This window comes from Fukomys damarensis, unplaced genomic scaffold (genome assembly GCF_012274545.1).
Source record: "Fukomys damarensis isolate Sample0158 unplaced genomic scaffold, DMR_v1.0_HiC HiC_scaffold_24, whole genome shotgun sequence".
Lineage (NCBI taxonomy): Eukaryota > Metazoa > Chordata > Mammalia > Rodentia > Bathyergidae > Fukomys > Fukomys damarensis.
The window spans coordinates 854382-864676 of NW_022900936.1; the positions used below are offsets into that span (position 1 = coordinate 854382).

Sequence of the window (10295 nt, forward strand, 5' to 3'; positions counted from 1 at the left end):
GGGAGTGGAGAGAGGGGGAGGGAGGGAGGGAGGGAGAGAGAGAGAGAGAGAGAGAGAGAGAGAGAGAGAGAGAGAGAGAAGGGCAGGCAGGCAGACAGACAGAGAAGTTGAAACTCAGAATCCACTCTGCCAAGTCACACCCAAGCCAAGCCACCAACTGTTCTCTCTCCATTCTAGCTCACATAAGTGAGTCTCCCTCTCCCAATAATAAAAGTGTAGAGTACATGAGAAACTCAAAAACTTGACAGTGTATTTACACTTTACAAACTGCACCTGACAATCAGGCTACATATTCTTCTAGAGCTCTCAGAGGACAAAATAAAAATTGACAATATTTTAGTTCATAATCCAAATTTTGAAGACATAAATCAACAGACTGCACTTTCTACCTACTAGGTAAACAATCAGTGGCCAAAAACTATCCCTTTTGGGGGCCTAACATTTAAAAAATATTTTAAAATAAAAAATGGGAACCACATAATGAAGTTGGAAAACAGATTTCAACAACAAAATTACTGAATGCCAAATGTGACAGCCAGCAGCCACAACGTTACGGCGGACTTTACAACTGTGAAAGTCTGAAGTAGGAGTTAAAGAGCCCAAAAGTTTGTGAGTTGAGAATCTAATGTAAGAACTTAGCTAAGAAACACAAAGTATTCATAAAAAGTAGAAAGTCATAATAAAGAAAAGACCAGAAGTTAACAAAGAAAGAAGTCTGACAGTGGAGAAAACCAGTAAGTACAAATTTGTTTTAGGAAAGGTCAAAGCAATACACAACCCTGATGAGTTCAGCTGAGGAAAACAATCAGGCAGTCACCAGAGAAAACAAGGGCTGGTGACACTGACATCACAGAGAGTGCGCGTGCGCACACACACACACACACACATACACACACAAACACACACACACCCACCCCAACCTGGATGTTATGTGTGGATCAAACATGAGTGGTATAGGCTGGGGATTTAGCTCAGTGGTTCCACCTCCTGCCTTGCAAGTACAAGGACCCAAGTTCGATCCCTGGTACCAAAAAACAACAACAAAAAAAACATGAGTGGGGGAGATACAGGTGGGCTGGCCAGGGACTCTAGGCTTTTAAAAGAACACATTCGAGGGGTCGCTGTTTTTTGTTTTGTTTTTCTCTCCTATATAGTCAATGTAGGTTAAAAGCTCAAAACCTAAAAATGAAGGACAAAAATAAATAAACAGATAAATACAAGTCTCAAGAAAACCTAGCCATCTCCAGGGAAGAGACAGGGAAAGGGAAACCTAGTAAGTGAGAAATCTTTTTAACAAAACCTACCAGCTTCACTTAAAAATGACAGGGTACAAATACTTCTGTCCGGAGGGGCTGGGTCTCCAACTACCAGGCACTCAGCCCTTTCTCCCCAAAACTGGGGCGCTGGGCCTCCACACACAGGGTGCTCAGCTCCTTCTCCCAGTGCCACCACTGTGCAGATTGTACAGGCCTGACCCCAACCCCACCCCGAGCTTGCTGGTATAAGCTGTCCCTTTCCCCAGGTGTTTGCAGTACAACAGATTTATTCAGAATCAGAATTGCAAAACATACCCATATTTTGCAGGATCTAAACAAAATTCACTTGTCATACCAAAAACTAGGACTATTTCAACATGAAAAGTAAACAATCTACAAGGGCCACCACTAAGGTGACAGAGGTGTAAGATTTCTTCAACCAGGACAATAAAGCAGCCATCAAGTGGGCCTCCAGGAGACCCTCTGAACCTGTTTCCAGCAAGCTCCTGACAATTCTGAGAAAACAAACAGGGACATGAAAATGAGCGGCAACAGCACCAAAGTAATGAATGGAAAGACTACAACATCCTTGTAGCAAGGGAATAAACTGCATTGGTAACAAAAAATTCCAGAAAGAGAAATCTCCAGGTCCAAAACATTTCACTGGAGAAATTCTACCAAACATCTGAAGAGCAAACAGCAGGTTCAGGTAACTTTTATAGAAAATACAACAGCAGGAGAACATTTGCTAACTCGTTTTCTGAAGATGCTATCATCCAGATGCCAGAGATAAAGACAGTACCAGAAGAGAGAGCGAGAGATGTGATCCCTTCCCCGCACATGCGCTCAGCCACTGACATCCCCATGAGGTGATGCAGACAAGTGGCCCTCGCCAGAGCCTCTTTGGATTTCAGCATCCAATGGGCCTCTTTTCTTTTTAAAGCTAGCCAGTCATAGGTATTTCATCACAGTAACAAAAATGGACTAGTATACCGCTGGGGAAGAGTAAACTGGTGTCACTGAATTGGAGAATAATTTAACGTTATTCTTAGAGTCACTCTTGCATGTGTCTTCAATGTACCCAACTCCATTTCTCTGTACACATCCAAGAAAAATTACCATGTATCTCCTAAAAGAAACATGTGATTGTCCTTAAGAATGTTGCTCACTTAGGAAAATAAACCAGATGTCCAATGCCAGGAAATGGATAAATAATTCATGTTCACAAAGTGGGAACCTAGACAATAAGCACAACTCCCCCCACCAACACAAGCCAATTCAAGAGGCTTAACATTCCACTAAAACAAGACTGAGGTTTTAAATCCAGTAGAGATTGACAACTCCCTCTGAAAATCCAGAAACAAGCAACTAACTATACATGTAATAAATAATCTGAAAGAGAAAAGCTCAGGTGGAGGAAGTGGCAGAGTGCAGAATGAGGACATATTTGTGTCAGTGGGGCCAGTGTGAGCCTGACAGCAGGCAGGGATACTCAGTAATGTCTGCCCACAGTTTATACTGCATATGTGTCATCACTGATTCTCACTTACTACAAAATTATTTAATTAAGAGAAATGGAGAGTGCGGCCAGCACATACCATCAGGGGTCAGGTGGAGTGTCGCACTTACAAAGAACTATAATAAGGCCAGGGTCTTGGAGATAGTTGTCACTGAGATGGAAGGTCGGTGCACAGGAGGCCAAGAGGGCAGGGCCTCACTGAGCAGCAGTAGACAGCTGGACTGTGTTCTCAGCACCGGACATGCAGAGCAAGGGTTGGCACAGGGTGGACCACGTATCCAGCAGCATTTCTTGAAAGCCATCTGGGCCACTGCGTAGATGTGACTGGTCTGAGACTAGGGCAGTCAAGATGGAGGAGCAATGCCCTTTGATCAATACCAAAGTCAGGTTCACTGTGTAGGCAGAATTGGGAGGGCTGGTGTTTGTCAAGGTTAAACTTGATTGTCAAATTGATTGGATTGAGAAATGCCTAAGAAATCAGCAAAGTATATTTCTGGGTGTGCTTTGTTGATTTCCTAGGCATTTCCAAAGATGGAAATGTGAGCATGTTTCCAAAAATGACTGGCCAGTGGGTCAGCAAACTGAGGGGAAAGATGTTTCCTAAATATGGGCAATACCACCTAATAGGCTGATGGCCTTGATGGGACAAAAACAGAATAAAGAGGAAGTCACTCTACTTTCTGGTTGCCATGAGGTGAGCAGCTTTCCTGCACCATGCCCTTCTGCCAGGTTCCTGCCTTGGAGCCAGCCAAACACAGACTGCAACTTTGGAAACCACGAGCCAAAACAAACCTCTCCTCCTCTAAGTCATTTATCTCAGGTCTTTTCGTTATGGTGATGGAATGCAAGGCTGACTAACACACTGTTGGACCAGAAGAGCGGGAGGAGGATATCCAGGATGAGTCCAGGGTGCCAAGGTTTGTACCTCCCACAGAGAACTGCAGCCGGCAGCCCAAGCCAGTGAGTCACTGAGCTCAGAGGAGGCCAGACAGGGGCTCTGAAGAATGAGGTGGAGCAGCAAGTCAAGTGATATGTAATCGCTGTCCTCTCTGCCTGCTCCTCTTGTGATCTAAACTTCTTGCTTGGGTTCTGGAAAACTGGGCAGCTTTTTGTTTGGTCAGGTCACTGAGGCTGTGACGGCAGTGCCCTGATGGCCTGCTCTGTGGGAAGGAGAGGAAGAGCTGGCTGGCCTGTCCTCTCTGGGATGCCTTAATGCAGGCTCTCTACTTTTTCACCCCAGGGGCCAGGTCCAGGTTTCCTCCTAGGACACCAGGCCAGTCACACAGGAGGCCTTGTGATGTCAGCCTCTGGGCCTGTTGGCAGTGGAGAAAAGCACAGTGGCTCACCCAGTCTCATCTGCCAGTGTATCCAGGCCCAAGTGTGCTTGAAAGAGTGTATCACCCTGTCCTCACACACAGCCGTGTGCACAGCCAAGAACTTTGAGCTAGAGTCTTGTGAGTGTATTGTGCCTCTCTCTCTGCTCAGATGCAGGAGACTGGCCTAGTTGCTCCCCGAGTCACTCTGCTTCCTTGATACCATGAGGTGAGCAGCTTTCCTCCATTATGCCCTTCTGCCATGATGGGTTACCAGGGGTGCTATGAACACTTAGAGGAAGTTGGTTTTGCCTCAACACCCAAGCACAGGAGCGCTGCAGCTCAAGCTGCAGAAAAATCTGTGCATCAGCTTCCAGTCGCCAACAGGGGGCGCATGTGCTCCACTCCCAATTCAACCTGCAGGCCATATCCCCTGACAGGAGAAGTCGGGGTGTCCAGGCTGCCTTGCGATGGAGTCAGAAGGACCTAACTTTCCCAGGCCAGCTCCTGGGAACCGCTGCACTGTAGGGTCGGAGAAGGGGCTGAAGAGCTCACTGAGCAAGCAGTCTCGCAGCTTCAGCCAAGTCACTTAGTGATAGCAGGGACTGGTGGACACCGAGGGAACACAAACGTGTCTCTGCTGCCTGCTGCACTCATGGCCTAGCCCTCTGGGCTGCTGTCTAAAAGCTCAGCTCCAGAATCCTTGGGGCCCAAAGCACGGGAAGATCAGGCACACAGGCTCTCTGTCTCTGTGCCTCCACAGTTACTTTCTGTCGTTTAAAACTCACACCACCTGTCTCCCAGGTAAGCTTCTAGACCACTGAATACAGTTTCTAAAAATAGTACCTCCTTCCCTCTGCTGGCCCATTTTGCTCACAGTTTCCTCTGTGGTCTACACACTTTCATAAGTATCACTCTGATTAATCACTGTAGACACAGCAGCCAGGAAGAAGCTGGGTGCTGTGTGACCATCTCTGGGGCTACCTGAGTAGGCTCAAAAGCCAGCTGCTGGGCAAGGGGACTGTACAGCCAGGGCCAGTGTGGTGAGTCCACTCCCAGAGTGCCACCACAGCCTGTGACTTGGAAAGGGGGATCTGGCTTACCCCAAATTGGTGGGCCTTTAGGGAAGCATTTCAGCTGTTTTCCCATGACCTACAGTATAAGCTTTGATGACTGGCAGTGTGACCGCACTGGGCACCGCTGCCCAGAACAAGGGCAACTGGACCCCAAGAAGCCCTGCAGCTCTACCCCAGGCCCCACCCAGGCTGGCTGCACACCACTGTACTAGATCCCAGGCCCCAACAATCTCCACTCAACTCCTTAGCCTTATGAACCATGAATTGGAGCCTCTGCGAGGACCAGAGACCCAGGTACCAGGACAACCATTTCGGAGGTTAAGCTGATTGTGTCAAGCTCACAGCATGCTTGGGGGTGTCCTAGAGGGTCGTGGTAGGAGTGACCTTGTTACTCTGTATGGCTCCCAAGCTCTTTCTCTCTGGCGCTGTTCCTCCGCCTTGGTTCTGACCACTGTGAAGTGAGTACCTTTGCTCTGCCACACCCTTCCACCACATTTCTACCTTGGAGCCACAGCGAGGCCAGTCAGGAGACCTTTCCATAAGGCTGGGAGAGAGAGACAGAAGCGGAAAGGGCAGAATTGACTCCAGGGACATTGCTGAAAAAACTGGTTGCCACTCCGCACAGCAGGACGGAGGGGAAACCCCACCTGGAGCAGTGTGGAAGGGTTACCACTGGGCTGGGCATGGCCAGGGCCCAGGGAAAAAGGGCAAAAGTACAGAGCAGCTTATTTATAGACAACAGAAACAAAGGTTAACTTTGACTGTGTCCTTTTGATTCCCCTTCTATTGGGGGAAAGTCTGATCTCTCTACTGAACTGTTTCTGGCAAGGATGGCCCGGGCCTAGGTTTTGGAGGGGCTGGCTCTCTGGGCAGAGGAGAGAGCTTTTGGTTTAGAACACTTCTGTCTGGCAAGGTGCCCCTTTGGCTAGAGAGCAGGGTCTGTCTGGGTTTTTTCCCTTGTCTGTACTTACTGGCATACTTTCAGTTGTGCTTGGCAGGAGGAACAGAGAAAAGTACATCTTCTCTATCTTCGTGGGAACAGAAGTCCACTACTCTGCTTTCTGTCATTATGGATTATGTAGCTGTGCAAGAACTTATATAAGTAAAACCAGAGAATGGGCTCTTTCACGTCCAGGTCCTCCTACTTTGCACTGACTATTGTACCCACCCAAGTCATGTGTGGATCAGTGGTTCATCAGCGTCTGTCTTCTAACAGAAGCTTTAACTGTGCATTGTTATTGCTGTAACTGATGATGCCTGGACCTGTCTCATTCTCACTGGCATTTTCTCTTCTTTAGTTGTATATTTTTGCTCCATAGCTAATAACTTGGAAATAATTGTATTTTAACAACAGTGGTTATAATAAGGATACATCTCATTTGAAGATATTTTAATGCCAACATCAGGGACACAAATACAGTACTAAATGCTTCCCTGAAAATGAAAGATTCACAAATGGAGAAATAGATCATTTATCAAAAGGTACTAGCTCAAATTATTTTAGATCAAAAAATTTTAAAAATTAAAGTCTGATTCTAACCTTACATACTAGACTCTTTTAGTTACTGATTTCATTGCTGAGATAAGATATCCAAAGTTAAAGGAGGAAAGGTTTATTTTGGCTCACAATGTGTAGAGGTTTCAGACCATAGTCAGCTGGCTCCAAAGCAGGGTGGCATCACAGAGGGGCATTGTAGAGGTGAAAGAGTCCAGAGTGGGCAGGAGGCGGCAAGCAGCAAGCAGCAGCAGTGAGCCTAACTTTTCCCTTTTATCCCATCCAGACCACAAGCCTTTGGGGTGATGCTATCCACACCCAGGGTGGGGACTTCTGTCTTCAGTAAATACTTTCAATCATACTTGGAATTATGCTAATTCCAATCAGTGAACTAATTTAGTACCACACACCCTTAATCCAAGTATCACACACCCTAGATCTGACCAGCCCAGAAAAGCCTATGAGCATATGAAGCTTTGGGGGACATCTAGAAACAAGCCATAATATACACCAGTACAAATTAACTACTGTGTTGACCGACATAAGAAACACCCAGCTAATTGGCTTAGCATAACTCTGAGTATGGATGACCAATTTACTGAAGAGGGAAGACCTACCCTGGATGCCAACCAATAGGCTTACAGCCTGGATGGGATAAAAATGAGGAGAAGGAGGAAGTCTGGCTTAGGGTTTCTGTGGAGGAGCTCCAGTCTTCACATCGCCTTTGGAAGTCCATATCCAGGCCTCCAGCTCAGACTCTTCAGACTTCCAACATCGACCCTTCGGCTTCCTGACGCAGACGCCAAGGGGACTCTGCAGTGAGCTCCAAATTTTCTTCCTGACTGGATTGTTCAGCTCTCCTGTGTGCAGACAGCTCCTTCGCACTCTCCCACACCTGACTCTGCAGGCAGGCCCCTGTAATACTACCTAGGAGATCATGTCTATATAGTATATTAAATCTGTTACTCTAGTGAACACTGATTGATATGATAGTATAATTTAAAAAGTAGGAGTTAAACAAAACTACCTAGTCCCTCCCTCTTGGCTGTGGGCTGTACATGATGAGTATCTACTAAGAGAATAGTACTACAAAGGGCAGAGAACAACTGTATGTGGAGACCAGGCCAGTATACATGATAAGTCGTGTTGTCAGTGGGTGTCTGTTATACAACGTGAAGGACACTCATCTCTATAGTCTACTCCAAACCTACAACCTCAGTCTAACCATGAGAAAAACATTACTACAACAACCCCAGTTAAGGAATACCCTAAAAATGCCTGGCCTGTCCCCCTCAAAACTGTCAAGGCCAAAACCAAGGACAGTCTATAACACAGCCAGGAGCCTAAGGAGATGTGACAATTAAATGTCATAGTATCCCAGATGAAATCCTGGAATGGAAAAAAAGACATTAGAGGAAACTAAGGAAACCTGAATATAGAACAGAGTTTGTGGACTGTAAGGTATCAGTACTGGTCAGTTAATGCTACAAATGTACCACACTAACAGAAGACATTAGTAAAGGGGCAAACTTGGTGAGGGTTGTGAGAGAAGTGCCTATGCTTTTTAATATTTTTATAAATATAAAATTGTTTTAAAGTTCACTTTAAAAAGACTGTTATCAACAACACATAGAATAAATAACCTAAGAAAATACTTGCAACATATACTTTAGAAAAACTAGGGAAAGGATCTTTACATGATAAAATTAAAACATTTGAGTGGGCAGGCTCACTAATAATCAAAGAAATGCAGAAGGCCTTCATTCCTATCCTGTCACCAAATTGACAGAGGTCCCAGTGACTGCAGGCAGGCTAGCATCAGGGCCTGGGCTGCAGAAGGCAATGTTTATACCCTCAAAATGCTTTTTTCAAAAAAGCCTTTGACCAAAAGTATTAGATTTCACATATTGAAAATTTCTCTATACCTGCAAACATTTCCTTCAAAAATCCTTTCAATGGTATTACAATTCAACATACATTAAAAGAATCAATTACTGCAATCAAATGGGACTTATCCCTTGGGTGCAAGGGTGGTTTAACATTCACAAATCAGTAACCCTGGTGAACCACACACGAAGGAGAAAAACATGATCATCTCAGTAAATGCAAAGAGGGACTCAAATAACTAAGGATGGAAGGAATGTATTTCAACCCAAAAAAGGCCCTGCACAGAAAGCCTATAGCGACATTACACTCAATATAAGGAGTGAAGATTTTTCCTTTTAAGATTGGAACAAGACCAAGATGTCCACACTCACCACTCCTGTACAACGTAATACTGTAAGTCCTGTCCAGAGCAAGAAAGCAAATGAAAGAAATAAAAGCCCTCCAAACAGGAAAGGAAGAAGTGAAATTGTCACTAAACAGCGATAACATGATCTTAGATCAGAAACCCTAAGAAGTCCACAAAACACACACACACACACACACACACACACACACACAAACAAACAACATCCATTATAATTGGTAAAAAAGTCCAGTAAATTTTAGGATACAAATTAACATGCAAAAATCAGCAGTGTTTCTCCACATTGATAGCAAAATTTTTGAAAAAGAAACCAAAAGAAACACCTTGCTTACAAGAGCTAAAAATATACTTAGGACTAAATTTAGCCAAGGAAGTGGAAAATCTGTACACTGAGAATTATAAAGCTAGTTAAATAAATTGAAGTAGACACAAATAAAGATATTCCATGCATTCATAGACTTAAAATTATTAAAATGCCATACTATCCAAAGTGATCTACAGATTCTATAGATCCTGTGTGCAGACAGCTCCTTCGCACTCTTCCACATCTGACCTGCAGGTGGCCACTGTAATATGACATAGTAGATCATGTCTATATAGTACTATATTAAATCTGTTACTCTAGTGCTGTCTCTATCAAAATTCTGATGTAATTTTTCATTGCTATAGAAAAAACAAAATTGACATGGAACCACACACACACACACACACACACACACACACACACAAAGGAAAAATACCCAAGCAGCCAAAGCAATCAAAAGCAAAGAGAACAAAGCTGGAAGCATCACACTACCTGATTTCAGATACTACAAAGAGACAGTAATAAAACAGCACAGTGCTGGCATAGAAACAGACACATCCACCACCAGAGAAGAGAATCCAGATATGAACCCAGGCATAGTCAGTCAACTGGTTTTCAACAAAGGTGCCAAGGATAAATGTGCAAAAGGATAATCTTCAATCACTTGCATTTTAAAAACTGAATATCCACACACAGAGTAGAATGAAATTGGACCTTCATCTCCCATCACATACGAAAATCAACAATTAATATGGTGGAAATTATAGAACATTGCTCTTAGCAATGGTTTTTGAGATCTGAACCTAAAAGCCCAGGTAACAAAAGGAAAAATAGACAAATTGAATTACATCAAAATAAAAAGCTTTTTTTTTTTATTGAGTTTATTGGCACATTTAGGGATACAGTACAGTTACATTCATTGTTGGGATCATGTACCTTTACATGGCAAGTCTTGATTCTCATTTTTTTCCCCTTACCTCTGCCCTCCCTTCACCCCCTCCTCCCCTCCCCATCTACAAACACTTTATTTTCATCTTTTCATTCTCTCACATTTTTTTCTTTTCCCTTTTTGTTCTTCCCC

General features: G+C 44.3%; 1 protein-coding gene across 12 annotated transcripts in view; it reads right to left on the bottom strand.

Moving 5' to 3' along the window:
- Pcbp3 (poly(rC) binding protein 3) overlaps positions 1–10295 on the bottom strand; it is a 215199-nt gene that overhangs the window by 83103 nt on the left and 121801 nt on the right. Inside the window, exon 1 of one of the 12 annotated variants that reach the window (XM_033768017.1) lies at positions 3701–3721. The exons of the other annotated variants lie outside the window; for them this stretch is intronic. The gene's annotated coding sequence lies outside the window, so the exon portion shown is untranslated. Of the gene's footprint in view, positions 1–3700; positions 3722–10295 lie in introns of those variants that run through there. 12 annotated transcript variants of the gene reach the window in all.